This window comes from Rhinatrema bivittatum, chromosome 8, assembly GCF_901001135.1.
Source record: "Rhinatrema bivittatum chromosome 8, aRhiBiv1.1, whole genome shotgun sequence".
In the NCBI taxonomy this organism is placed as follows: domain Eukaryota; kingdom Metazoa; phylum Chordata; class Amphibia; order Gymnophiona; family Rhinatrematidae; genus Rhinatrema; species Rhinatrema bivittatum.
In genome coordinates this window covers 208,691,320-208,716,758 of record NC_042622.1, presented here as the reverse complement: position 1 = coordinate 208,716,758, position 25,439 = coordinate 208,691,320, and the positions used below count along the sequence as shown (strand labels likewise).

The window sequence follows — 25,439 nt, the reverse complement described above, 5'->3', positions numbered from 1 at the left end:
TGCTTCTCTGGTTTCCCTGATTAAGCAAATAATATATCATTTTCTCTCCCTTGAAGATATAGATTAGAGTGGTATCAAGGCACACAAAAAACGGTGGTTGGTTAAATATTTTGCTTTTGAGGATCCCAGTTAAAATCCTGACCTTTTCCTCATGCTGTACATTTCCTTCAGACACATTTTTAAACCTCTAATTTAATAAGTAGCTACAAGAAGATAACAAGGTGAAGCGAAAATATATATATATAAACTGCTGTAAAATATATACTTTGACTTGACCAGGGAAACCGGAGAAGCAGTAAATAGGATACTAAAGAGGATACATTTATCATAACACAGAGGAACAATGTTTTTATGTTGTTCTATGAGCCCTCCACCGTGAGTTAACTTTACTCCATCTCCAGAGCTGGAGTTAAATGTGTGTTGTGCGCTCAGCCTTTGAGTTCACTTTCCTGCATCGGGTGGGAATAGCTAATGTCTTCATTTACATGGAATTTAAATGCGACGGGTGCTAGCTGGTATTGTGTTCCTTAGGGCCCACGTTTTAGACACGCTAATCTCCTTGCACGAAACTCACACTCAACCACAAGTAAAATCATGCTCTAGGCAGGATGCACCTTATTTACTCCTGGGGGAATTCTGCGCACAAAAACTTAAAATTCTGCAAACTTTATATTGGTCAAAATAACACAATTTACATGACAATCTTTAAGTAATTACATTTTTAATTAATACAGAAAAAAGTTATTACTTAGAGATGCAGAATTTTAAATATTTTGAGCAGAATTTCCCTAGAAATTCACTGTAACAGTGTCCCTTCCACTCACTCTCCCTACTCCCCTGGCCACTTTGCCCTCTCAGGCCCCCAACTCCTCCACCTGCCAGTATCTCTCCCCTCCACCTCTAGGCTCAACCCCTTCCACTCTATTGCCAGTCCCAGAGTTTGACCCCATTCTCAGTACTGCCCCTCACACAGGCTCCCTCTCTCTAATACACATACACACCTCATACAGACTCTCTCACTCTCTCTCGCACACACATATCCCCTCATACAGATCCCTCTCTCTTGCATACACACACACACAAGCTCCCTTTCTCACACATACATCCTCACACGCTACCTATGTCTCTCTCTCATGCACCCCTTAACACAGGTTCGGTCTCAAACATACACAATCCCTTCACACAGGCTAGCACTCTCACATACACCCGTTCTCTTTTTCATACACGTGCTCTCAATCTCTCACACACATACAGACTCCCTCTCTCTGGCATCCACACTCAAGCATCCCCCCCTACTCTCTCACCTCCCATGCTCTCTCTCACACCCACCTGCTCACCCCCCCCCCCCCCGCTCTCTCTCTCACCCCATCCCCCTGCTCTCTCACCCTCCCCTTCCCTCTCTCACACCCTCCTGCTCACCCCCTTGCTCTTTCTCTCACCCTCCCCCTGCTCTCTCAACCTCCCCTCTCTCACACCCCCTCCCCTCCCCCTCTCCTATATCCTCCTGCTCATCCCCTACTCTCTCACCCCCCCCCACTCTCTCACACCTCCTCCCCTCCCCCTGCTCTCTCACTCTCCCATCCCCTCTCTCACACCCCCTCCCCTGTCTCACACACAGACATTCACTCTCACCGGGGCCTTCATCTTCGCCGCGAACGGCATGCTGGGGCCTTCATCTTCGCCGCGAGCAGAGTGCGTCACATGACACAAGGGGGCCTTCATCTTCGCATGCTCAATTCGTGGCATGCCAGGGTCTCCTCTGCCATTCTGCGCAGGGGGGGGGGAATTCTACGCAAATTCTGCGCTCCGCAGCAGCGCAAAATTCCCCCAGGACTACTTATTGCATTGGTCTGTGAGTGAGGCTTTGCAGGGAGGGAAGGGGGTGGTGGTGGCCCTGCAGGCAGCAGGGTGAAGCCGCTGCAGGCTGAGATTATGGGGGCACTTTAGAGTGGGAGGTAGGAGATGGTTTCACCTGTCTCCTGCAGTGTGAGAATATCAGGGCACAGGTGCTACTGCTGGAGAAGGTGAAATTGTGCACTTCTGACAGGAGGTAGTGGCACCTGGTATTAATGTTCTGGCCTCTGAGTGCACTCCTGATAACTTACTTTGCCAGACACTGGATATAGCCTTTGCAACCCGAAGGGAGGTAGGGAGAGCGCCTTGCAGGGGGCGGGGGCACTCCCCACGGGCCTGAGAGACGTGTCAGTGCTGAAATTCTTGCTTTCCCTTGTGCTTTCAGTTCTCTTCTGACTTGGGCAGGGCAGGACAGTGTGTGACTGGCTCATGTGACTGAACTATGGCAGGAGCCAGCAGGTATCTGCAGCCATTAATCCAGGGGCTGAGCAGCAGTGGGTGAAAGGGGTCCCCGCTCCGGGCTGCCGTGTGACCGCTGTCACAGCTCGCCTGCCTGGGGGCCGGCTGTCATTTCCTGGGGGCACCCGAAGACGCTGGTTCTGCATCTGCCGGGGTAAAAACATTTGTGTTTTCAGCGCAGTGATATTTCAACTTTTTGAAAGGGCAGGGTGTCTGTCGGTGGTTGCTGTGGGTGAGACCGAGAGAAGCAGATGAGCCAGCAGTGTAACTCCAGAGCAGCCGGACCGGTTTCTGCAGGGCAGACAAGTGAGGGCCATGTCTGCGGGCGCTGACTTTCAAGGATCACAGGCTACCCTAGCGGGGGGAGTGTCTCGTAGGATCTGGTCTGACAGGCTGCTCTGGGGGAGTCTTTCAAGGGATTTGGTCTAACAATGGATCACAGACGCTTCCAGGGGGAGGGTCTCCTTGGATCACTTTTCTGCTGTCAGAGCATTGCTAATGTAATCTGCTTTTCTGGCAGCTTTCTGCAGCCTGGGAACTGAAAGGAGAAGGGGCGTTCCTTGCTGGGTGCTTGTCCTCACTACACAGGAAATACTTACCTTCTGCCCTACAGCCTGCAGTGCTGGGGGTGTGGGAGGGGGGGCTGTCGGGTGCCTTTACTCTGGGTCAGAGCTGAAGATGGAAATGTTAGGAGGGGGGAATGGAAAGGCAGCCTGTGGGAGCTGGGCTGTACTGGAAAGAAATTCAGAGATGACAAGGGACCCAGTCCTGGATTTCTGACAGCCCCACCTTGGTGCATTCTGGTCACTGCAAAGCTGATTTCAAAAGGTAGAAGCCAGGACTACAAATACCACCAGGACTGGCCAGAAGTCTCTCTGCTCAGACTGGGTCACTTGACATCTCTGAGAATAAATGTTCTGTTCTGTGGGCTTTCTGCACTACATCTTTCTTTGTCTTCACTGACTAAAGGTGTCTGTTAACACAGCAAGGAAGACTGCATCAGTCAAATATAAAAACAGCTCCTGTAACCTGAAGACTGTATTTTATCCGCAGCGACAGAACTCATTCGGTGCAGGGCTGCAGTCACTGGAGTCTGTCCTGGGGACACTGTGTGTGCAGGGCTGCAGTCACTGGAGTCTGTCCTGGGGACACTGTGTGTGCAGGGCTGCGGGTATTGGAGTCTGTCCTGGGGACACTGTGTGTGCAGGGCTGCAGTCACTGGAGTCTGTCCTGGGGACACTGTGTGTGCAGGGCTGCGGGTATTGGAGTCTGTCCTGGGGACACTGTGTGTGCAGGGCTGCGGGTATTGGAGTCTGTCCTGGGGACACTGTGTGTGCAGGGCTGCGGGTATTGGAGTCTGTCCTGGGGACACTGTGTGTGCAGGGCTGCAGTCACTGGAGTCTGTCCTGGGGACACTGTGTGTGCAGGGCTGCGGGTATTGGAGTCTGTCCTGGGGACACTGTGTGTGCAGGGCTGCGGGTATTGGAGTCTGTCCTGGGGACACTGTGTGTGCAGGGCTGCGGGTATTGGAGTCTGTGCTGGGGACACTGTGTGTGCAGGGCTGCGGGTATTGGAGTCTGTGCTGGGGACACTGTGTGTGCAGGGCTGCGGGTATTGGAGTCTGTGCTGGGGACACTGTGTGTGCAGGGCTGCGGGTATTGGAGTCTGTGCTGGGGACACTGTGTGTGCAGGGCTGCGGGTATTGGAGTCTGTGCTGGGGACACTGTGTGTGCAGGGCTGCGGGTATTGGAGTCTGTGCTGGGGACACTGTGTGTGCAGGGCTGCGGGTATTGGAGTCTGTGCTGGGGACACTGTGTGTGCAGGGCTGCGGGTATTGGAGTCTGTCCTGGGGACACTGTGTGTGCAGGGCTGCGGGTATTGGAGTCTGTCCTGGGGACACTGTGTGTGCAGGGCTGCGGGTATTGGAGTCTGTGCTGGGGACACTGTGTGTGCAGGGCTGCGGGTATTGGAGTCTGTCCTGGGGACACTGTGTGTGCAGGGCTGCAGTCACTGGAGTCTGTCCTGGGGACACTGTGTGTGCAGGGCTGCGGGTATTGGAGTCTATGCTGGGGACACTGTGTGTGCAAGGCTGCAGTCACTGGAGTCTGTCCTGGGGACACTGTGTGTGCAGGGCTGCAGGTATTGGAGTCTATGCTGGGGACACTGTGTGTGCAGGGCTGCGGGTATTGGAGTCTGTCCTGGGGACACTGTGTGTGCAGGGCTGCAGGTATTGGAGTCTGTGCTGGGGACACTGTGTGTGCAGGGCTGCGGGTATTGGAGTCTGTGCTGGGGACACTGTGTGTGCAGGGCTGCGGGTATTGGAGTCTGTCCTGGGGACACTATGTGTGCAGGGCTGCGGGTATTGGAGTCTGTGCTGGGGACCCTGTGTGTGCAAGGCTGTGGGTAATGGAGTCTGTCCTGGGAACACTATTTGTGCAGGGCTGAGTCACTGGAGTCTGTCCTGGGGACACTGTGTGTGCAGGGCTGCAGTCACTGGAGTCTGTCCTGGGGACACTGTGTGTGTGCAGGGCTGCAGTCACTGGAGTCTGTCCTGGGAACACTATGTGTGCAGGGCTGCATTCACTGGAGTCTGTCCTGGGGACACTGTGTGTGCAGGGCTGCAGGTATTGGAGTCTGTCCTGGGGACACTGTGTGTGCAGGGCTGTGGGTAATGGAGTCTGTCCAGGGAACACTATTTGTGCAGGGCTGAGTCACTGGAGTCTGTCCTGGGGACACTGTGTGTGCAGGGCTGCAGTCACTGGAGTCTGTCCTGGGGACACTGTGTGTGCAGGGCTGCATTCACTGGAGTCTGTCCTGGGGACACTGTGTGTGCAGGGCTGCAGGTATTGGAGTCTGTGCTGGGGACACTGTTTGTGCAGGGCTGCAGGTATTGGAGTCTGTACTGGAGACACTGTGTGTGCAAGGCTGCAGTCACTGGAGTCTGTCCTGGGGACACTGTGTGTGCAGGGCTGCATTCACTGGAGTCTGTCCTGGGGACACTGTGTGTGCAGAGCTGTGGGTATTGAAGTCTGTGCTGGTGACACTGTGTGTGCAGGGCTGCAGTCACTGGAGTCTGTCCTGGGGACACTGTGTGTGCAGGACTGTGGGTATTGGAGTCTGTGCTGGGGACACTGTGTGTGCAGGCCTGTGGGTATTGGAGTCTGTGCTGGGGACACTGTGTGTGCAGGGCTGCGAGTATTGGAGTCTGTCCTGGGGACCCTGTGTGTGCAGAGCTGTGGGTATTGGAGTCTGTACTGGAGACACTGTGTGTGCAAGGCTGCAGTCACTGTAGTCTGTGCTGGGGACACTGTGTGTGCAGGGTTGCGAGTATTGGAGTCTGTCCTGGGGACTCTGTGTGTGCAGAGCTGTGGGTATTGGAGTCTGTACTGGAGACACTGTGTGTGCAGGGCTGTAGTCACTGTAGTCTGTCCTGGGGACCCTGTGTGTGCAGAGCTGCGGGTATTGGAGTCTGTACTGGGGACACTGTGTGTGCAGGGATGCGGGTATTGGAGTCTGTGCTGGGGACACTGTGTGTGCAGGGCTGCGGGTATTGGAGTCTGTGCTGGGGACACTGTGTGTGCAGGGCTGCGGGTATTGGAGTCTGTGCTGGGGACACTGTGTGTGCAGGGATGCGGGTATTGGAGTCTGTGCTGGGGACACTGTGTGTGCAGGGATGCGGGTATTGGAGTCTGTGCTGGGGACACTGTGTGTGCAGGGCTGCGGGTATTGGAGTCTGTGCTGGGGACACTGTGTGTGCACAGCTGCGGGTATTGGAGTCTGTGCTGGGGACACTGTGTGTGCAGGGATGTGGGTATTGGAGTCTGTGCTGGGGACACTGTGTGTGCAGGGCTGCGGGTATTGGAGTCTGTGCTGGGGACACTATGTGTGCAGGGCTGCGGGTATTGGAGTCTGTGCTGGGGACACTGTATGTGCAGGGCTGCAGTCACTGGAGTCTGTCCTGGGGACCCTGTGTGTGCAGGGCTGTGGGTATTTGAGTCTGTGCTGGGGACACTGTATGTGCAGGGCTGCTGTCACTGTAGTCTGTCCTGGGGACACTGTGTGTGCAGGGCTGCAGGTATTGGAGTCTGTGCTGGGGACACTGTGTGTGCAGGGCTGCGGATATTGGAGTCTGTGCTGGGGACACTGTGTGTGCAGGGCTGCGGGTATTGGAGTCTGTGCTGGGGACACTGTGTGTGCAGGCTTGAGGTTACAGGGTTATATCCTAGGAACTCCTTATTTGTGAGAGCCTGCAGTTCAGGGAAATGTCTTTTCAGGGATTAGATATTTCTCTATAATCCAGAGTACAAATAGCTGCAGGCTGCAGGATTGCTTTACACAGCTGTGAAAGAGTATTTATTTATTGTATTTGTTTTCTAGTTATTTATTTATTTATATTACCCTTTCCGGCACTTCAAAGCAGATTACATTCGGGTACTGCAGGTATTTCCCTATCCCCAGAGGGCTCACAATCTAAGCAGAGCATGGATGGATTGGAAAAGAGGGCACCCGTAGGCCATCAGAGGTTCCCTCCCCAGTGGTCACGGGAGGTCTGGGGACAGGGACCCCTCCCTGCCCAATTCCTCCCCTTTCCCAGCGTCTCGCCCTCACGTCAGAGTCCGCCCAGGGCCCACAGAGGCAGCAACTCCTTGCAGCAAATTCAGCGTGAGGCCTGGGAGCTCTGGCATCTTGACAGGCCCTGCAGCAGCCCCCCCCCCCCCCCTCTTCTCGCACAGGTGTCCTTTTACCATGGAAACCCTTGCAAGGGGCAGGGCACCACCGGGCCTTTCCGCACAAGAACAGCCGGCCCTGTGCTGAATTTGCTGCCAGGAGTTGCTGCTGCTGTGGGGGTCGGGGGGGGGGGGGGCCGCTCTGTAGGAAACGAGTCCCCCTGGCGGGGGAGACAGGCCCAGACAGCAGCATTGTCAGCACCAACACCCCGGGGGCCCATAAAAATGTGGCACCCAAGGCAGATGCCTGCATCCAGCCCTGGAAAAGAGGGATGGAATGCATTGTAAACAAACAACCATTCATTGAGCCTTAGGGAAAATGGTTTTTCTTTATCTGAACTTCATAAATCATGTGCATGATCTCATCCCTTCATACAGGAATTTCACTAGCCAGGCCTCAGCCCTCCTCACCTCTGCTGATTTGGGCCACTTTAGAAGGGGGAAGGGTGGGGGGATATGACTGGGGGAAGGGAAGAGCAGCCATCTTGTTTCTGGGATGGCAAGTGGGCCCCTGTTTGCTTGGGTGCTGTATGTTGAGGGAGGAGTTGGGGGACACCTAGAACTTTCATGCTGGGTGTGGGATGAGGGATTGGGCATCAGAGTTTGTGGTATTATTTGGTGTGATATGAGTTTTGTGTGGTATTCTGTGATATGATGAGTTACGTTTTAAAAAAATTCATGTTTGCTCTTCCTCTTTAAACTATGTTAATCCATCTGCAAGTAATTCTATTCTTAAGAATAGCTTTTATCATTTTGCCTGGATCTGATCTCAAGCTCACTGACCTATAGTTTCTTGGTTCACACTGGAGCCCTTTTTAAAAATGTATGTTACATTAGGCATCCTCTAGTTTTCAGGCACATTGACTGATTTTGATGATAAATTACAGATTACTAGTAACAGGTCTTGATTGGAATGTATTAATTCTTTTAGAACTCTGAGGTGAATACCATCAGGTTCTGGTGATTTATTACTCTTTACTTTGTCCAATTGCTTTATTACCTTTTCAGGTTTTTCAGATATTTGCTTTAGTTTCTCTGAATCATTATCTTCAAAGAATGTTACTAGTGTGGGTATCTCCCCAACATAAGAACATAAGAACATGCCATACTGGGTCAGACCAAAGGTCCATCAAGCTCACTATCCTGTTTCCAACAGTGGCCAATCCAGGTCACAAGTACCTGGCAGGATTCCAAGGGGTAGATACTAGAATCCAAGCTGCTTATCTCAAGATTAAGCAGTGGATTTCTGCAACTCTACCTTAATAATAGTTAAATGACTTTTCCTCTAAGAACTTGTCCAAACCTTTTTTAAATGCAGCTATACTAATAGCTTTCACCAAACCAATTGGCAATGAATTCCAGAGCTTAATTAAGCATTGAGTAAAAAAATATATTCTCTTATTGGTTTTAAATGTATTACTCTTTATCTTCATTGTGTGTCCCCTGGTCTTTGTACTTTTCAAAAGAGTAAACAACTGATTAACATGTACTCATTCCATTCCACTCATTATTTTATAGACCTCTATCATATCTCCCCTCAGACGTCTCTTCTTCAAGCTGAAGAGTCCTAAACTCTTTAGCTTTTTTTCATAGAGGAATTGTTCCATCCCCTTTATCATTTTGGTCGCCCTTCTCTGTACCATTTCTAATTCTCCTATATCTTTCTTGAGATGTAGTGACCAGAACTGCCACAGTTCAATATAATGCAATCAAATGGGATATAATCACCAGAGGTTGTACCATGGAGCAATACAAAGGCATTATGATAGTCTCTGTTTTATTCTCCATTCCTTTCTTAATAATCCCTAGTATGCTATTTGCTTTCTTGGCTGCTGCTGCACACAGCAGAAGATTTCAACATTTTTTCATCTATGACACCTGGATCCTTTTCTTAAGTGGTGACTCCTAATGTGGAACCTTGCATTGTGTGGCTATAATTTGGATTACTCTTCCCTAAGTGCATCACTTTACACTTCTCCACATTAAATTTAATTTGACATTTGCATGCCCATTCTCCTAGTTTGCAATGTCCTCTTGCAATTTCTCACAATCCTCTTGTGATTTAACAACTTTGAATATTTTTGCATCATCGGCAAATTTGATCACCTCACTTGTTGTTCACATTTCCAGGTTATTTATCAATATATTAAAAAGCATTGGTCCCGGAACAGATCCCTGGTGCACTCCACTATTCACCTTTCTCCATTGAGAAAATTTACCATTTAGCCCTACTCTTTGTTTTGTATCTTTTAACCAGTTGGTAATCCTCAGAAAAGAACAAAGTAAAGAATTCATTTAGTTTTTCTGCTATGGCCTTGTCCTTGCTGCGTGCCCCCTGGTCATCTAGTGAACAAACTGAATTCCTCATAGGTTTTTTACTTATAATGTACTTGAAAAAGATTTTATTACTATTTTTTCCTCTATGGCAAGCCTTTTCTGAAATTCTTTCTTGGCCTGCCTTATTAATGTTTTACATCTAACTTGCTGTTGCTTTATGTTCTTTCCTATTTCCTCATTTGGATTTTCCTTCCATTATTTTAAAGATCTTTTTTTTCTTTAATAACCTCTTTCACCTCATCATTTTATCATGTTTTGCCTTTCTTCATTCTTTTAAATATGTGGAATACATTTTATCTGGGCCTCCAATGTGGTACTTTTAAACAATCTTATGCCTCATGCAAATGTTTCATCCTCACAAATGTTCCTTTTTATTTTTTTCTAATTTCCTAATTTTATCATAGTCTCACTTTTTAAAGTTAAATGCTACTGCAGTAAGCTTTACTTAATATCCTCCCTCTGGTGATTATATCACATTTGATTGCATTATGATTACAGTTGTCAAGAGTCTTCACCACTTTTATCGCTTGCATCTGGTCCTAAGTTCCACTGAGAATTAGATCTAAAGTAGCTCCCCCTCTTGCCAATTCCCGGACCCGTAACTCTATGGAGCAGTCATTAATGGTATTTAGAAACTGCCTAACATGTCCTGATGAGATATTTACTCAATCAACATTGGGGTAATTGAAATATCCCATTATTATGGAGTTGCCAATTGTATTTGCCATTCTAATCTCTGGTAGCATTCCACTGTCTGTTTCTTCATCCTGGCAAGCTGTGGTATAACCCTGACTGCTATAATCTTCCCCATTACACATGGAAATTCTAGCCATAATAATTCTAGTGTGTATTTTGTTTTCTGCAATACTTTTTTCCTGCTTGACTCTACGCCCTCCTTAAGATATAGTAGCACCCCTCCTCCAGTTTGATTTGTCGTGTCATTTTGGTATTTTTTCACCCTGATATTACAGTGTCCCACTGGTTATCCTCTTTCCACCGGGTCTCTGAGATGCCTGTTATTTCTATTTGTTCATTTAGTGCCATATAATCTTGAGCCCGATATTTGAAATTGACTTAGCAAGATAAGTCATTCTTATTTGGCTAAGTGGTGCTGCTGAATATCCGGCTAGGGTCAGCAGTCACCAGTTAACTGGATAAGTCACTTTCAGGCCGATTCAGAAAAACGTGCGGGAGAGCAGGCGAGCGCCCGCTCTCCCGGCGCGCGCACTAGCCACTCTCCTGGGCGTGCGGTTCAGGAGCGTGGCCTTTGCAAATGAGGGCCCGCGGTAAAAGGAGGCGCTAGAGACACTAGCGCGTCCCTAGCGCTTCCTTTTTGACAGGAGCGGTGGCTGTCAGCGGGTTTGACAGCCGACGCTCAATTTTGCCGGCGTCGGTTCTCAAAACCCGCTGACAGCAACAGGTTTGGAAAACGGACGCTGGCATAATTGAGCGTCCGTCTTCTGACCTATGGGCTGCAGGCCGATTTAAAATTTTTTTTTTAAAATTTTTACTTTTTTTTTTACTTTTTGGGCCTCCAACTTAATATCGCCATGATATTAAGTCGGAGGGTGCACAGAAAAGCAGCTTTTACTGCTTTTCTGTGCACTTCCCTGGCGCCGGCAGAAATTAACGCCAGCCTTTGGGCAGGCGTTAATTTCTGAAAGTAAAATGTGAGGTTTGGCTGCACATTTTACTTAGTAAATCGCGCGGGAATAACTAATAGAGACATCAACATGCATTTGCATGTTGCCGGTGCTATTAGTTTCGGGGGGGGGGGGGGGGGGGGGGGGGGTTGGACATGCATTTTCAACGCACTATTACCCCTTACTGTATAAGGGGTAAAACTAGTGGGTCGAAAACACGCGTCCAAATGCGGGTTAACAGTGCGCTCCACCGGACCGCACTGTACTGTACTGCATCGGCCCGTTAAAATGAGGAGGAGTTGAGTTAACTGGATAAGTTATCCAGCTAACTCGACTCAACTTATCAGCCCATACTCCTGTCCTAAAGTTAGCCGGATAAACTCATCTGGCTAACTTAAGAATATCTGAGTATATTTAGTGGCGTGGCTGTGTTGTTGAATAAACAATACCAGTTAGCCAGATCAGTTTATCCAGCTAACCAGCAGAGCCGCATAGCGACTGAATACGGATCCCCTTATTTTTTAGACATCTAACTTTGCATATCGTCAACTGAAATTATGACTTTTATTTCTATTCGCAGCTTGCTTATTACTAGCAGTTGATACAAAGAATTTTTATGAAATTAAAGTAACTCAGGAGAATTAAAGGCTGGTTGAGTTTTTGGGCTTTTCGGATTGTTATCCAGGCATTGGTATGCCCCATATGTTATTACTGTAATGGTATGTTGATGGGGGTGACAGTGAAATCTATGAAACAGCTACAAGTGATGCAAAGTATGACAGCGAGATTGATGTTTGGGTACCCAAGAAGGACCAATTAATGGAATTGCACTGGCTCCCTATTGAGGCAAGAATAAAGTTTAAGATCATGACTTTAATGTTTACAGTGAATCATAATGAGGGAGCGGAATATCTGGCGAATCTGGTACAAAGATATATTCCAGGATGAAATTTACATTTGGCAAATGGCCCTCTTTTGTAGTTCCAGGGGGTTAAAGCGATAAAAAGAGAAGCCTTTTGTAGGAAGATGTTTTCAATTTGTGGGCTGGAACTTTGGAATTCAGCACCACTGGAAATCAGGTTGGAAATGAATTATCATTCAGAAAAAAAGTAAAGGCATGGCTGTCTTAAACTGAAAAAGCAAAATGTTTGTAATGGATGAGGAGTTTTAAAATTGAGGTTTTATTTTTGTTTTATATGATTGATTGTTTATGGTTTTATTATGCTGTAAACCTCTTTGACCAGTTCTTCTGTTGGGCGATATAGAAAAGTTGAGAAATAAACAAACAAATAAATAAACGCAAATCTTTGTGGATAGTTATGGGAAGAGAAGAGTGCTGTATAAGTGGGAGATCTTGTGCACTCAAATGCTTAAGATGGTAGAGGCCACATGAGGACGACCTTCAAAAACTGTCCTGGATAAGGAGAAATATTTATCAAACCATCAAATTTGCAGAAGATACAAAATTGTTCAGAGTAGTTAAATCACAAGCAGATTGTGATAAATTGCAGGAAGACCTTGTGAGACTGGAAACTTGGGCATCGAAATGGCAGATGAAATTTAATGTGGATATGTGCAAGGTGATGCATATAGGGAAAAATAACCCATGCTATAATTACACAATGTTGGGTTCCATATTAGGTGCTACAACCCAAGAAAGAGATCTAGGTGTCATAGTGGATAATACATTGAAATCGTCAGTTCAGTGTGCTGCAGCAGTCAAAAAAGCAAACAGAATGTTGGGAATTATTAGAAAGGGAATGGTGAATAAAACGGAAAATGTCATAATGCCTCTGTATCGCTCCATGGTGAGACCGCACCTTGAATACTGTGCACAATTCTGGTCGCCGCATTTCAAAAAAGATATAATTGTGAATGAGAAGGTACAGAGAAGGGCAACCAAAATGATAAAGGGGGTGGAACAGCTCCCCTATGAGGAAAGGCTGAAAAGGTTAGGACTTTTCAGCTTGGAGAAGAGAAGGCTGAGGGGGGATATGATAGAGGTCTTTAAGATCATGAGCGGGCTAGAACAGGTAAATGTGAATCGTTATTTACTCCTTCGGATAATAGAAAGACTAGGGGGGCATTCCATGAAGTTAGCATGGGGCACATTTAAAACTAATCGGATAAAAGTTCTTTTTTACTCAACGCACAATTAAACTCTGGAATTTGTTGCCAGAGGATGTGGTTAGTGCAGTTAGTGTAACTGAGTTCAAAAAAGGTTTGGATAAGTTCTTGGAGGAGTCCATTAACTGCTATTAATCAAGTTTACTTAGGGAATAGCCACTGCTATTAATTGCAACAGTAGCATGGGATCTTCTTGGTTTTTGGGTACTTGCCAGGTTCTTATGGCCTGGATTGGCCTCTGTTGGAAACAGGATGCTGGGCTTGATGGACCCTTGGTCTGACCCAGTATGGTCTGTTTTTATGGCTGGCAACTGGAATATATCCTTAGCAGTGTGAACAAGCATAACCGGGCAGACTGCATGGGTCAGCTGGTCTTTTCCTGTCCTCGCTAAGAAGAAAAACTAAAGAGTTCAGTGGAAGAAGATGGATGAGAAGGGTCGAGGGGAAAGGGAACTAAAATGCCCCCTCACCTGCCCATGCCCCGTTCTTTTAATCTTTCCCCTTTGGCAATGCAGCAGTTTAACAGCTCAGATTTCTGTATGCATTCAGCTCTTAACGTGAGAAAGATTGGCCTTTCTTCAGCTCTTAACATCTTTCCCTGCCTTTTAGTGTGTTGTCCCAGCACTGGGATGGTGGGGCAGGACTGATAAAAGGTCAGAGGCACATGACCGGCCCTGGGGAGCGAAGGGAGATTCCAGCAGGAGGAAACTGGCCTCTGTCACCCAGAGAAAGAGGAACAGCGACCGATGCGCCGTACTGTCCCTTCTCTGCTGCTTGTACCCAGCCATAAGTGCAGCCAGGCACGTGCCCTCCGTGATAGCTTTGGGAGTCAAAGTGCTGCCAGCCCCAGAGTCCAGGGCCTGGAGAGCATCAGGAAGGCGTCCTTGCACCTGGACTGCTGCAAAGAGTGGGAAGTGAGTATTTGTATTTTATTTATTTTTTTTTACTTGTGATAGATCAGTAAAAGGGGCGTAGAAGGTAGGATTCAAAGTGGTGCATGTGCTGGCTGAGGAAAATTAGAGGCTATGCTGGTATGGCCCATACCCTGCCCCCTTTTCCAGCTGCATCCTTCCCGGCTATTTAAAATTTGCGTAGCTCCTGCTCGGGCCACACAGCCTGGCTTGTTCTGTTTTTCCAAATAGGAGGTGTATTGCTGTTTTAGGGCCTGGCGTAATATTTGCAGTGCTGCCTTTTCATAGGTGGGGTTGTTGCTGTTTGAGTGCTTGCATTTAGTGCTGTTTTGATATGGGAAGTTTACTATATTGTAATTGTAATTCAGTTTACTCATGGCTTTCTGAGGGCCAAGCTTTACCCAGGGCAAGCCTTGCCTCACAAATCTGCTTCACTTTTTTGAAGGAGTTAATAAACATGTGGATAAGGGTGAACCGGTAGATATAGTGTACTTGGATTTTCAGAAGGCATTTGACAAAGTTCCTCATGAGAGGCTTCTAGGAAAAGTAAAAAGTCATGGGATAGGTGGCGATGTCCTTTCGTGGATTGCAAACTGGCTAAAAGACAGAAAACAGAGAGTAGGATTAAATGGGCAATTTTCTCAGTGGAAGGGAGTGGACAGTGGAGTGCCTCAGGGATCTGTATTGGGACCCTTACTTTTCAATATATTTATAAATGATCTGGAAAGAAATACAACGAGTGAGATAATCAAATTTGCAGATGACACAAAATTGTTCAGAGTAGTTAAATCACAAGCAGATTGTGATAAATTGCAGGAAGACCTTGTGAGACTGGAAAATTGGGCATCCAAATGGCAGATGAAATTTAATGTGGATAAGTGCAAGGTGATGCATATAGGGAAAAATAACCCATGCTATAATTACACAATGTTGGGTTCCATATTAGGTGCTACAACCCAAGAAAGAGATCTAGGTGTCATAGTGGATAACACATTGAAATCATCGGTTCAGTGTGCTGCGGCAGTCAAAAAAGCAAACAGAATGTTGGGAATTATTAGAAAAGGAATGGTGAATAAAACGGAAAATGCCATAATGCCTCTGTATCGCTCCATGGTGAGCCCGCACCTTGAATACTGTGTACAATTCTGGTCGCCGCATCTCAAAAAAGATATAATTGCGATGGAGAAGGTACAGAGAAGGGCAACCAAAATGATAAGGGGAATGGAACAACTCCCCTATGAGGAAAGACTAAAGAGGTTAGGACTTTTCAGCTTGGAGAAGAGACGACTGAGGGGGGATATGATAGAGGTGTTTAAAATCATGAGAGGTCTAGAACGGGTAGATGTGAATCGGTTATTTACTCTTCTGGATAGTAGAAAGACTAGGGGGCACTCCATGAAGTTAGCATGGGGCACATTTAAAACTAATCGGAGAAAGTTCTTTTTTACTCAACGTACAATTAAACTCTGGAATTTGTCGCCAGAGGATGTGGTTCGTGCAGTTAGTATAGCTGTGTTTAAAAAAGGATTGGATAAGTTCTTGGAGGAGAAGTCCATTACCTGCTATTAAGTTTACTTAGAGAATAGCCACTGCCATTAGCAATGGTTACATGGAATAGACTTAGTTTTTGGGTACTTGCCAGGTTCTTGTGGCCTGGATTGGCCACTGTTGGAAACAGGATGCTGGGCTTGATGGACCCTTGGTCTGACCCAGTATGGCATGTTCTTATGTTCTTAAGCCCACATTGAATGCATTTTGCAATATGCCTAATGTCATATGGATTCCAAGTGGGTTTGGTTTTTTGTTTTTTTTTTGTAGGATTGTCTGGTTGGCACCAGAGCAGTGCATGTGAATACAATAAACATGTTGTTGTGATATTTTTACCTCCTATGAATGTCCTTTCTCATATAAAATCAGTTATTATAATAGAACAATTTTATTAGTGTGTGTGTGTTGTGAGGGCTGGGAAAGAGAGCACAAGGCTGTAAAGTTCTCCTAGGGCGCCTGATCCCCTTGCACTGACCGTGGCGAGAGTCTGCCACACACAGATCCCCCACCGTTCACCCATTGCCCTCTTCTCCAGAGGGCAAACGCTGGGGAAACGTGGGATGCAAGTGGGGAGGGTTCCTGGGTGGGTGACAGGATCTCGGCTTCCTATCTGCCACTCCTCTGGGAACGCTAATCCCTACTTTCCCCTTTTCTGCAGCATTTGAACTCACCGAAAGGGCCAGACTCCAAAGGGTCCCCACCCTGGCCCTCATGATGATCTGATCTGTGCCTTGGGAGGGGGAAGGGGGGGGGGCTGCTATCTCATCCCTCGCCTCGAGCACCAGATTGCCTTGAGCCGCCCCTGCTAATTTGTGTTCCTTTATTCTGTATTTAGTGTGTGTGGGGGAGGGGGGGGGATCTGTGTTCTGCGTGTGTGTGGGGCCGGTGCTAGCTTTTTTACTTCCCACCCCCAACCCCCACCCATCCCGGGCCCATCAGATAAAGCCCAGCTCCCTCCTGCAATCTGACCAGGCTGCTATAGATCCCTATATGCACCCCAGAGCCTATGGAATAGGGAAGGGTATGAGGTACTCTAGGCAAACCTTACAGCCTTGTATGCACGCCCCCCCCCCCCCCCCACACACACACACACACACACACTCCCACACCTTTTACAGACACACACAAATTATGCATTTATAACAAAGTTTACATGACAAAGAACATTCAAAAGTACAGTTTTCTGAGGCAAAAATATCACTTATAATATGCATATTATGTTTACATGCACTGCTGTGGTGCCAACCAGAAAACTCTGCAAAAAAGACACTTGGAGCTCCTATGGAATTAGACTTTTTTGTAATGCATATTGGATGTGAACTTGGCCCTCAGAAAGCCATGAACAAACAGAATTACCATTACAATAGAGTAATCTTCCCTTACCAAAGCAACCCTAACAACCTTAACTATGAAAAGGCAACACTGCACGTATTACACCAGGCCCTAGAACACCAATAAAACTCTTATTAGGAAACCAGGCTGCTATAGATCCCTACACGGAAATCACATGCTAGCAATTACCTCACCTCGGTCACATATGCAGAACACAGAGAGACCCTGACCAAATACAGAATAAAGAGATCAGAAAGTATAACCAGAAACGAACTGAGAAGAACTGAACTGGAGTCCACCTCAAGCCTCTATAGGCAGAGCAACAATGGAAAAATAGAAACATTACCATTCTTCATAAAACATTAAATAATAAAATCACGAAATATAAAACATCAATCATAATATTACAATTATATTCATAAAAATAATAAATATTTCAAACTAGTTAATGAACAGAATATCCAAAATGTCCCAAACACAAAAAAAATATTTCTTAACATCTGAAGTAATGAAAATTCCAATAATTAAAAAAGTTCTATTCCCCCCCCCCAAAAAAAAAATATTTCAAAAGAGTAGAAACATCAAATTAAACCCAATAATTAAAACTAATGAGGATTAAAAAAAAAATCTCTTGTTCTCCAAACCTGGGATCTTTTGATTTCCAATCACCCTGAGATTGTCGTGGATTGGGGGAGGTAGTGCCGCAAACATTTTATTGACTCTCTCTCACACACTCGTACAATAATAATTTCATTCTCACACACTCCCTTTCTCTCACAGATGCATTATGTGACACATAGGCTCTCACAGGCACACAAACACACGCACCCAGGTTCTCACACAGACACATTCAAAAGGCACTCAGATTCTCACACAAATACACACACAGGCTCTCACTCACTCACACACACATACACACACACACACAGGCTCTCACTCACTCACACACACATACACACACGTGGCTCCCTGTTGTCATTGGGCCTTCCATTGTCGTTGGGCCATGGTGGGATGAGATCCACCTCAATCCCGCAGGTCTCCTGTTGTCATTGGGCCATGGTGGGATGAGCTCCACCACAGCCCTCCCGCCTTCCTGCTTACGAGGGGGGAAGAAGCAGAAGCTGTGTGCGCCCGCAGGTAACGTTGTGCGCGGACGCACACGCATGCATGGGAACATCGGGCCTCTCATTTTGAGCTGCCGGCTGGTTTACTTCTTCGGCTGCTGGCGGTTTGGTTCCACCAACTGCTCCCTGGCCTCTCCTGCTGCTGCCAGCCCCCCCCCCCCCCCCCGAGTGTGCCGCCCCATGCAAATGCACGATATGCACACCCGGTCGCACCGGGCCTGCGCGTGTGACTGAGGCGAGGGGTGCTGCTAGCATGTAGGTTCTGTGCTGGGATCTGTGGCGGTCCAACTTGTACTGCCGTGAAGGTGTTTCTGTGCCGCCCTTCCCAACAGGAGCTGTAGACTGGAAAACTGTTTCTGATCTCTAAACACCGAACCTTTTTCTCTGCGTGATTCAGATTCAGGAAACGGTATTGGCATAGCAGCCTGTACGTGTTGCCAGACTAATCCATGGATTACTCTCGTGGCTGTCCCCTCCCGCTCTTCTCCTTATCCTCGCTGCTTCCCCTCCCTTTCCGCTCAGATTCTGATTCACATTCAGCAATAATAAAGATTCATACACACGAAATTAATATAAGGTGAGACCTTTTGACACAGTTTTTGGACCCTCCCTTTCTCTGAACCCAGACAGAATTCAGATCCAGGGAACTTTATGGGCAGGACAGTTTGTGTTGCCAAAGTAATGCATAAAGAAGTTATAAAAAAAAAAATACAAGGAGAAAATACATCATACTAATAGCGGTGAAATAAAATTATAACGTACAGGGAGGTCAATTACAGGTAGATTTAGGAAAGCCAGTGCTTATCTCTGGGAGCAAGATACAAGGGATAGATCAACTACTGGGGTCCTGCCAGCTGCTTGTGACCCAGACTGGCCACTGTCGGTCGTCGGAGGCAGGAGGTCGGACTCGATGGACCCCTGGTATGACCCAGCAGGGCACGTCTTATGTTCTTATGACTCTGGTCATGCTCAGTACTGTCCCCTTGTTCCCCCGCCCTCTCCACTCTCTTTCCTTCTCCCCCTTGCTCCTCTCCCTCTGTGTTCTCTCCTGCTCCCTTCCCTCCTTCCCTTCTCTTCCCTCCCGTCTGTCGGGAATGGAGCATCTGTCACGTGCTGTGCGTTGAGTTTCTGCTGCTTGGAGGGGGGAGGAACCCAGCACATGGAGTCTGAGAGAGAAGCACAAGCACTGACACTAAGGGAGAGACACACACTATGAGAGAGAGAGAGAGAGAGAGAGTCACACAGCAGGCATTGACATTGGAGGTTTAGACACACCCTCTTACTGCCTGCAAGTACTGACTCTGAGAATGACATATCTGACAGAGAGAGAGCAGGTTCTGACAGGCCCCGTTTGAGGGAGTGTGAGAGCAGATACTGACAGTCTCACCTCTGTGAGAGAGAGCAGACATTGACATAGTCACACCCTGCTGTGAGGGAATGTGAGAGCAGGTACTGACAGTCTCACCTCGGTGAGAGAGAGCAGATATTGACATAGTCACACCCTGCTGTGAGGGAATGTGAGAGCAGGTATTGACAGTCTCACCTCGGTGAGAGAGAGCAGACATTGACATATTCCCTCACAGCAGAGTGTGACTGCGACAGCAGGTACTGACAGTCTCACCTCGGTGAGAGAGAGCAGACATTGACATAGTCACACCCTGCTGTGAGGGAATGTGAGAGCAGGTACTGACAGTCTCACCTCTGTGAGAGAGAGCAGACATTGACATAGTCACACCCTGCTGTGAGGGAATGTGAGAGCAGGTACTGACAGTCTCACCTCGGTGAGAGAGAGCAGATATTGACATAGTCACACCCTGCTGTGAGGGAATGTGAGAGCAGGTATTGACAGTCTCACCTCGGTGAGAGAGAGCAGACATTGACATATTCCCTCACAGCAGAGTGTGACTGCGACAGCAGGTACTGACAGTCTCACCTCGGTGAGAGAGAGCAGACATTGACATAGTCACACCCTGCTGTGAGGGAATGTGAGAGCAGGTACTGACAGTCTCACCTCGGTGAGAGAGAGCAGACCCTGACATAGTCACACCCTGCTGTGAGGGAATGTGAGAGCAGGTACTGACAGTCTCACCTCGGTGAGAGAGAGCAGGTACTGACATAGTCACACCGGCTGTAAGGGAATGTGAGAGCAGGTACTGACATAGTCACACCCTATTGTGAGGGAGTGCCTCTCTGGATTCTGAATTTGGGACCAGTCCAGGACAGTTCTAACAGGGTAAGCTTGTTTGCTCTGCCCTGTTGTACCTCCCTCCCCTCTCCCTCCTCTCCTAGCTCTTTACTCACTTCTCATAGGTGAAATAAAAATGCGCTGAAAGCGGGTGCTGAGTGTTCAGCTCTTGCTTTCCTAACGTGTCCCCAGGCACCTCTACTGGGGGCGCGATGCAATATTTAAATTAGGGGTTGCATTGTGGAGGAGGTGCTAGGGTCGATTGCACGCCCTTAGTGCCTCCTTAACAGCTGGTGCCTGGGAGTGGTCGGCTGTCCGCCGGTTAAGAAAATGAACGCTGAATTTATCGGCATCCGTTTTCCTAATCGGCGCACAGCCACGGGTTCGGAAAACGGATGCTGGTTAACTGAGCGTCCCATTTCCCGAACTTGACCGCAGGTGCTTTTTTTTTAAATCTTTTGTTCCTCCGACTTAATATCACCACGATATTAAGTCGGAGGATGTACAGAAAAGCAGTATTTTCTGCTTTTCTGTACTTTATGGGATGCTCAGAAATTAACGCCTGCTCCGGTCAGGCGCTAATTTCTGAGCGCAAAAATATGCGTATTGGGCGCACATTTTTTTTTTTTACTGCATGTGAAATGGATAACTAATAGCCTCGTTCACATGCATTTTGCATGTGATGAGCACTATTAGTTTCCCGGCGTGATGGCCGCGCATTGTGGAGGCGCTAATCCCCTTATAGTATAACCCATGTCCAGCTGCGGGTTAAATAGTGCACTCATTGCATCGTCCCTCTGCTGCCTACAAGAGCCTTCTCTTTGTAACCCCTCATTACATCTCCTCCCTTATCTTTCCCTACTCCCCTCCTCCTGACTTCAGGTGAACTGCAGTTACCTGTGTACTTCCCCTCCAGGCCAGCTCCCAGCTCTGTGCTTTCCTCCTTACAACACTGTAAGGTGGAATAATCTTCCTGAGTTGGTGAACCATGTTCCCTTCTTGGCCTTATTAAGGTGGCACCTGAAATACCACCTTTTTTTTAGGCTGACTTTCAAACCCTGGCCCTTCCTGATCAGAGCCTTGACAATTTTAAGCATATTCACACTAATAAATATATTTTCTGAAATCCTTTACTTGTATGCATGTCCTGACTAGAATGTAAGCTCCCCGGAGCAGGCACTGTCCCTTATGTATATCTGTACATACATCTAATAGCGGCATAGAAACAGAATCAGCTTTCTGTCCTTAGTTTCTCGATTTCCACGTAGAAATAAAAATCAGTAGACAGATCCTTTCACACGGCTTACGTTTCCAGGCCCAACCTTACCCTTCACTCCAAGTCACTGCAGAGCTTTGAGAATGACACCTCCCAAAAACATCTATTTATTTATTTATTTATTTATTTATTTATTTATTTTTAATTTTTATATACCGAGGTTCTTGTATGAAATACAAATCACTCCGGTTTACATAAAACAGTGAAACGCCCAAAAAGGGGGTAGGGGCTTTACATACAACAATAGAACAAAGTACAAATTGAACGTAGTATAGTTGTAGGGAACATTTGAACTCGGTGTAGTATTAAAGGTTGCAAAGGACATTTGAACTCGGGATAATGGTACAGATTTGAGGTCGGGACAATGGTACAGACTACAAAAAAACAATTGAGTAAAGTAGCTTAAAAAAGGGGTCAAGGGAAATGAAAATGTGAGGGACTATGGACTATAGGGAGTGCGAGTACTAGCACTTGAGTAAAATCGCTCTGTGCTGAAATTTGTTATGGGCATTAGGTCCGGGAAAATGCCTAAAAGAGTTTTCAAGTTATAAAAGTGATGCAACGTAGCCTTGTAACATGAAAGAGAATAAATCGATGGATTAAGTGGAGGACTGACCAGTAGCAGCGAACGATCGAGAGAGACCGAATAAGATAACTCCATGAGGAAGTTCATGATTGAGTTTATCAAGGCATCTGGGCGGTATTAAGTGTCTGGGAAGGCTTGGCGGAAGAGCCAAGGTTTTTAGCTTTTTTTTGAATTCCTGATGACTTGGTTCTACGACTGGAACCAAGTCATCAGGAATTCAAAAAAAAAGCTATTTATTTACATGAGTAAATAAATGGATAATGAAATTATAACAGCAGAGTTTGGTTTCTAAAAGCCAAACGCACATTTCTGTGAAGACTCTTCTGCAAAGCTTTGCGTTTTCATGCCCCGCTGGGTGAATGTCTGCAGAAATTAAAACGACAAATACATTTGGCAACACGGTAATGATGGGAGATTTCAATTTCCCCGTTATTGATTGGTTCGGTTGCTCAGTGGGACATGCCAGAGCGGTTAAGTTTCTTGATGCCATAAGTTACTGCTTCATGGAGCAGCTGCCCCTAGAACTGAAGAGAAGGGGGGGGGGCTACTTTAGATCTTGTCCTCAGTGAGCACAGGGGTTACTGTGGTGTGGCCACATAGCAATAGCGATCATAATGCGATCCAATCTGACACAGTCACTGGAGGGAGGACATTACATAAAACTATCGCGGAAGCATACCACTTTAAAGGGAGACTATGACAGAATGAGGAAAGTAGAAAATAACTGAAAGGAGCAGCTGCCAAACTTAAAAAATTTGCATGAGGTGTGTTCATTGTTTAAAAATACAATCTTAGAAGCTTAAATAAAATGTATTCGATCCATTAAAAAGGCTCGAAGGAAGACCAACCAGTCTTTTTTAAAGCATGGAATACATTTTATCTGGGCTTTCAAGATGGTATTTTTAAATAATGTCCATACTTCATGTAAACTTTTAACCATGGCAATCACTTCTTTTAGATTTTTTTTTCTAAATTCCTCATTTTATCATGGTCTTCCTTTGTAGGATGCCAATGTTCAAATGCGGTGTCACGGCATGTGAGCCCTTCAGCTGTGGTGGTGGGATTGGCTCTGCCCGGCTGGCAAACCAGCTCGGCCCCAACCGACAGGAGGCGGTCTTGCAAGGTCTGGGACAGAAGCTATGCTTCACCTTACCAGCCTCTTCCCCCTACAGGTTGAGCCTTTGGGTTTTAGGGCTGGCAGGATTAGGTGAGAGTCCCAAGGAGTGCAGACAGACTGAATCTGTAACCAGTCAGGCAAGGCAGAGGTCAGGTAGTACCTGTATCCAGGCAGGAGATCAAGCAGCGTCGGTATTCAGGCAGGAGGTCAGGGCAGGCGAAGAACATGCAGTGTCAGTGTACAGCAAGGGGCTCAGATCCAAGAGGCAGCCAGAGAAGGCAGGCAGGGAGGAGGAAAGCAGGACCAAGGGTGGACAAAGAGAGATAGGCAAGGTGAGCAGGAGCAGAACGAAGCAACATGTACTGCAGGCAGAGGCATGGCAGGAGGACCTGCTGCTGAGGCATTGGTTTGGAGTGCGGCTGGGGTTTTAAATACCCAGCCACGCTGATGTCATCAGGAGGAGGCGTGGCCATATTCCCGGCGCGGGGGCCTATTTAGAGGGGGCAGAGTTTTGTGCGTAGTTGTGGCGGCCTGTGGCCGCTGCGGTGGAGGTTGGCATTGGGCGGGTCTCTGGCAGTCTCCTGCGGCAGCATCAGGTAACGGAGGCCGACCCGAAGCCCACCTTTATATCCTGCTGGCGCTCCTTGTGACCTTGGGCAAGTCACTTCACCCTCCATCGCCGCAGGTTACAAACCGTAAGCTCTCCGGCGATGGAGAAATACCTGCAGTTACCTGAACGCAGTCCGCTTTGAGCTACCAGCGAAAAAGCCTGAGCCGTATCTAAATCAGGAGTCCCCCAAACTTTTCAAGGGCCACACGGGACATTTCAAATCTTCGAGAGGGCCGAGGGAGGTGGCAGAACCTCCTCGGACTTTGCTGAGCCAGGGGAAGGAGGGGGAGAGATCCTCACAGCTGTTTGCTGAGAAGGGTTGGGGGGGGGGGGGGGAACGGGACGATCATGTATGACCCTTTCTGGGTAGAGGGGAGGCAGGGGGCAGGGTTCCCAGGAGTTATAGGATTGTAGCAGCTAAAACATCAGTAATAATGTTTCTAGATTTCTCCAAAGTTGGCATCCCTGCCTCTCCCTTTCCCCAATATCCCCCACCTAGGGGAAGTAGGAGGTGGGAGGGGCAGTGGATGGATGGTGGGATGGAGTATTTTTGTGCATATTGTTCACTCTCCTTTCTCATCCCTTGTGCCCTCCTCTCACTCCCCTCTTGCAACATTGCCAGAGCCATGGAGTGAGAAAAACACAACCCCCCTCTGCAGACCCTAATCCTTGGTACCTAGGGTACAGTAATGAGGAATTTTGAGCTTCCCAAGCCCTCGTCATTAGTGGACGATGTCCATGGCCCCCCCCCCCCCCCCCCCACCCCACAGTGCTGAAGAGATGGTGGCGGGAGTGGGGGCTCCAGGAAGCACTGTCCTTGCCCGGCTTTCCCTGGCAACCCCCACAGGATCCACCACTAGGAATCTCCAATGCCCTCCTCCCGTGATCTGCGGCGCCCTCCGTGGCGGCTGAAAAAAATCCTCAAGGCCGTGCTGCAGCCCCCTCTTCCCCTCATGGGCCACGGTGGCGCCACCCGCGCAGGCAGCACTCACGCCAGCAATGCAAATAACACGGTCAATCCGCGGTGGCTTTCCACCGACCTGCCCTGCCCGCACCGCTCTGATAATTGCTGCCACCTCCAACCTCAGCTGTCTGGGCAAACGGTAGTAGCAGAACGTGTCCCCCGCCACTGCAGGGCAGATCAAGCTCCCTCTGCCATTATTACTGGGGGCCAGATAAATTGAGCCAAGGGCCACATTGGGCCCTCGGGCAATAGTTTGGGGGACCCCTGATCTAAATAAATAAATAAATACATTTTAAAGTTAAATGCTACTACAGTAGTTTTACTTCGTATCTGCAAAGAATGTGCAGGGAAAAAAAATGTATTTCTTTTTTTTTGGGGGGGGGGGGGGGGGGGGTTCCTCCACGTATTCTTTTGTTTCATGTTTATTTCATTTCTGTCCTTTGCAGAAGCTAAACATTTTTTAGAAAACCCAAAAACAAAACGAAAAAAAGCAAAACAAAATGGGGCCTCCCCAGACCCTCCTGTGCCCCATCCTACCCACCCCCCCAAGAATTGTAGAGGTAAGGATCCTCCCGGCCCTTACTCGCTCCTTGGGGTTCCTGCAGCCTGGTCCCTTAAGGCCTAGGACCAGCGCCAAGG

General features: G+C 47.7%; 1 long non-coding RNA gene across 1 annotated transcript in view; it reads left to right on the top strand.

The window, feature by feature from the left end:
• The first annotated feature begins 2,234 nt into the window (after positions 1–2,234).
• Positions 2,235–25,439, top strand: part of LOC115097222 — a 39,526-nt gene continuing 16,321 nt past the window's right edge. Inside the window, exon 1 of the long non-coding RNA XR_003858241.1 lies at positions 2,235–2,467. This is a non-coding gene — a long non-coding RNA (uncharacterized LOC115097222). The remainder of the gene's footprint in view (positions 2,468–25,439) is intronic.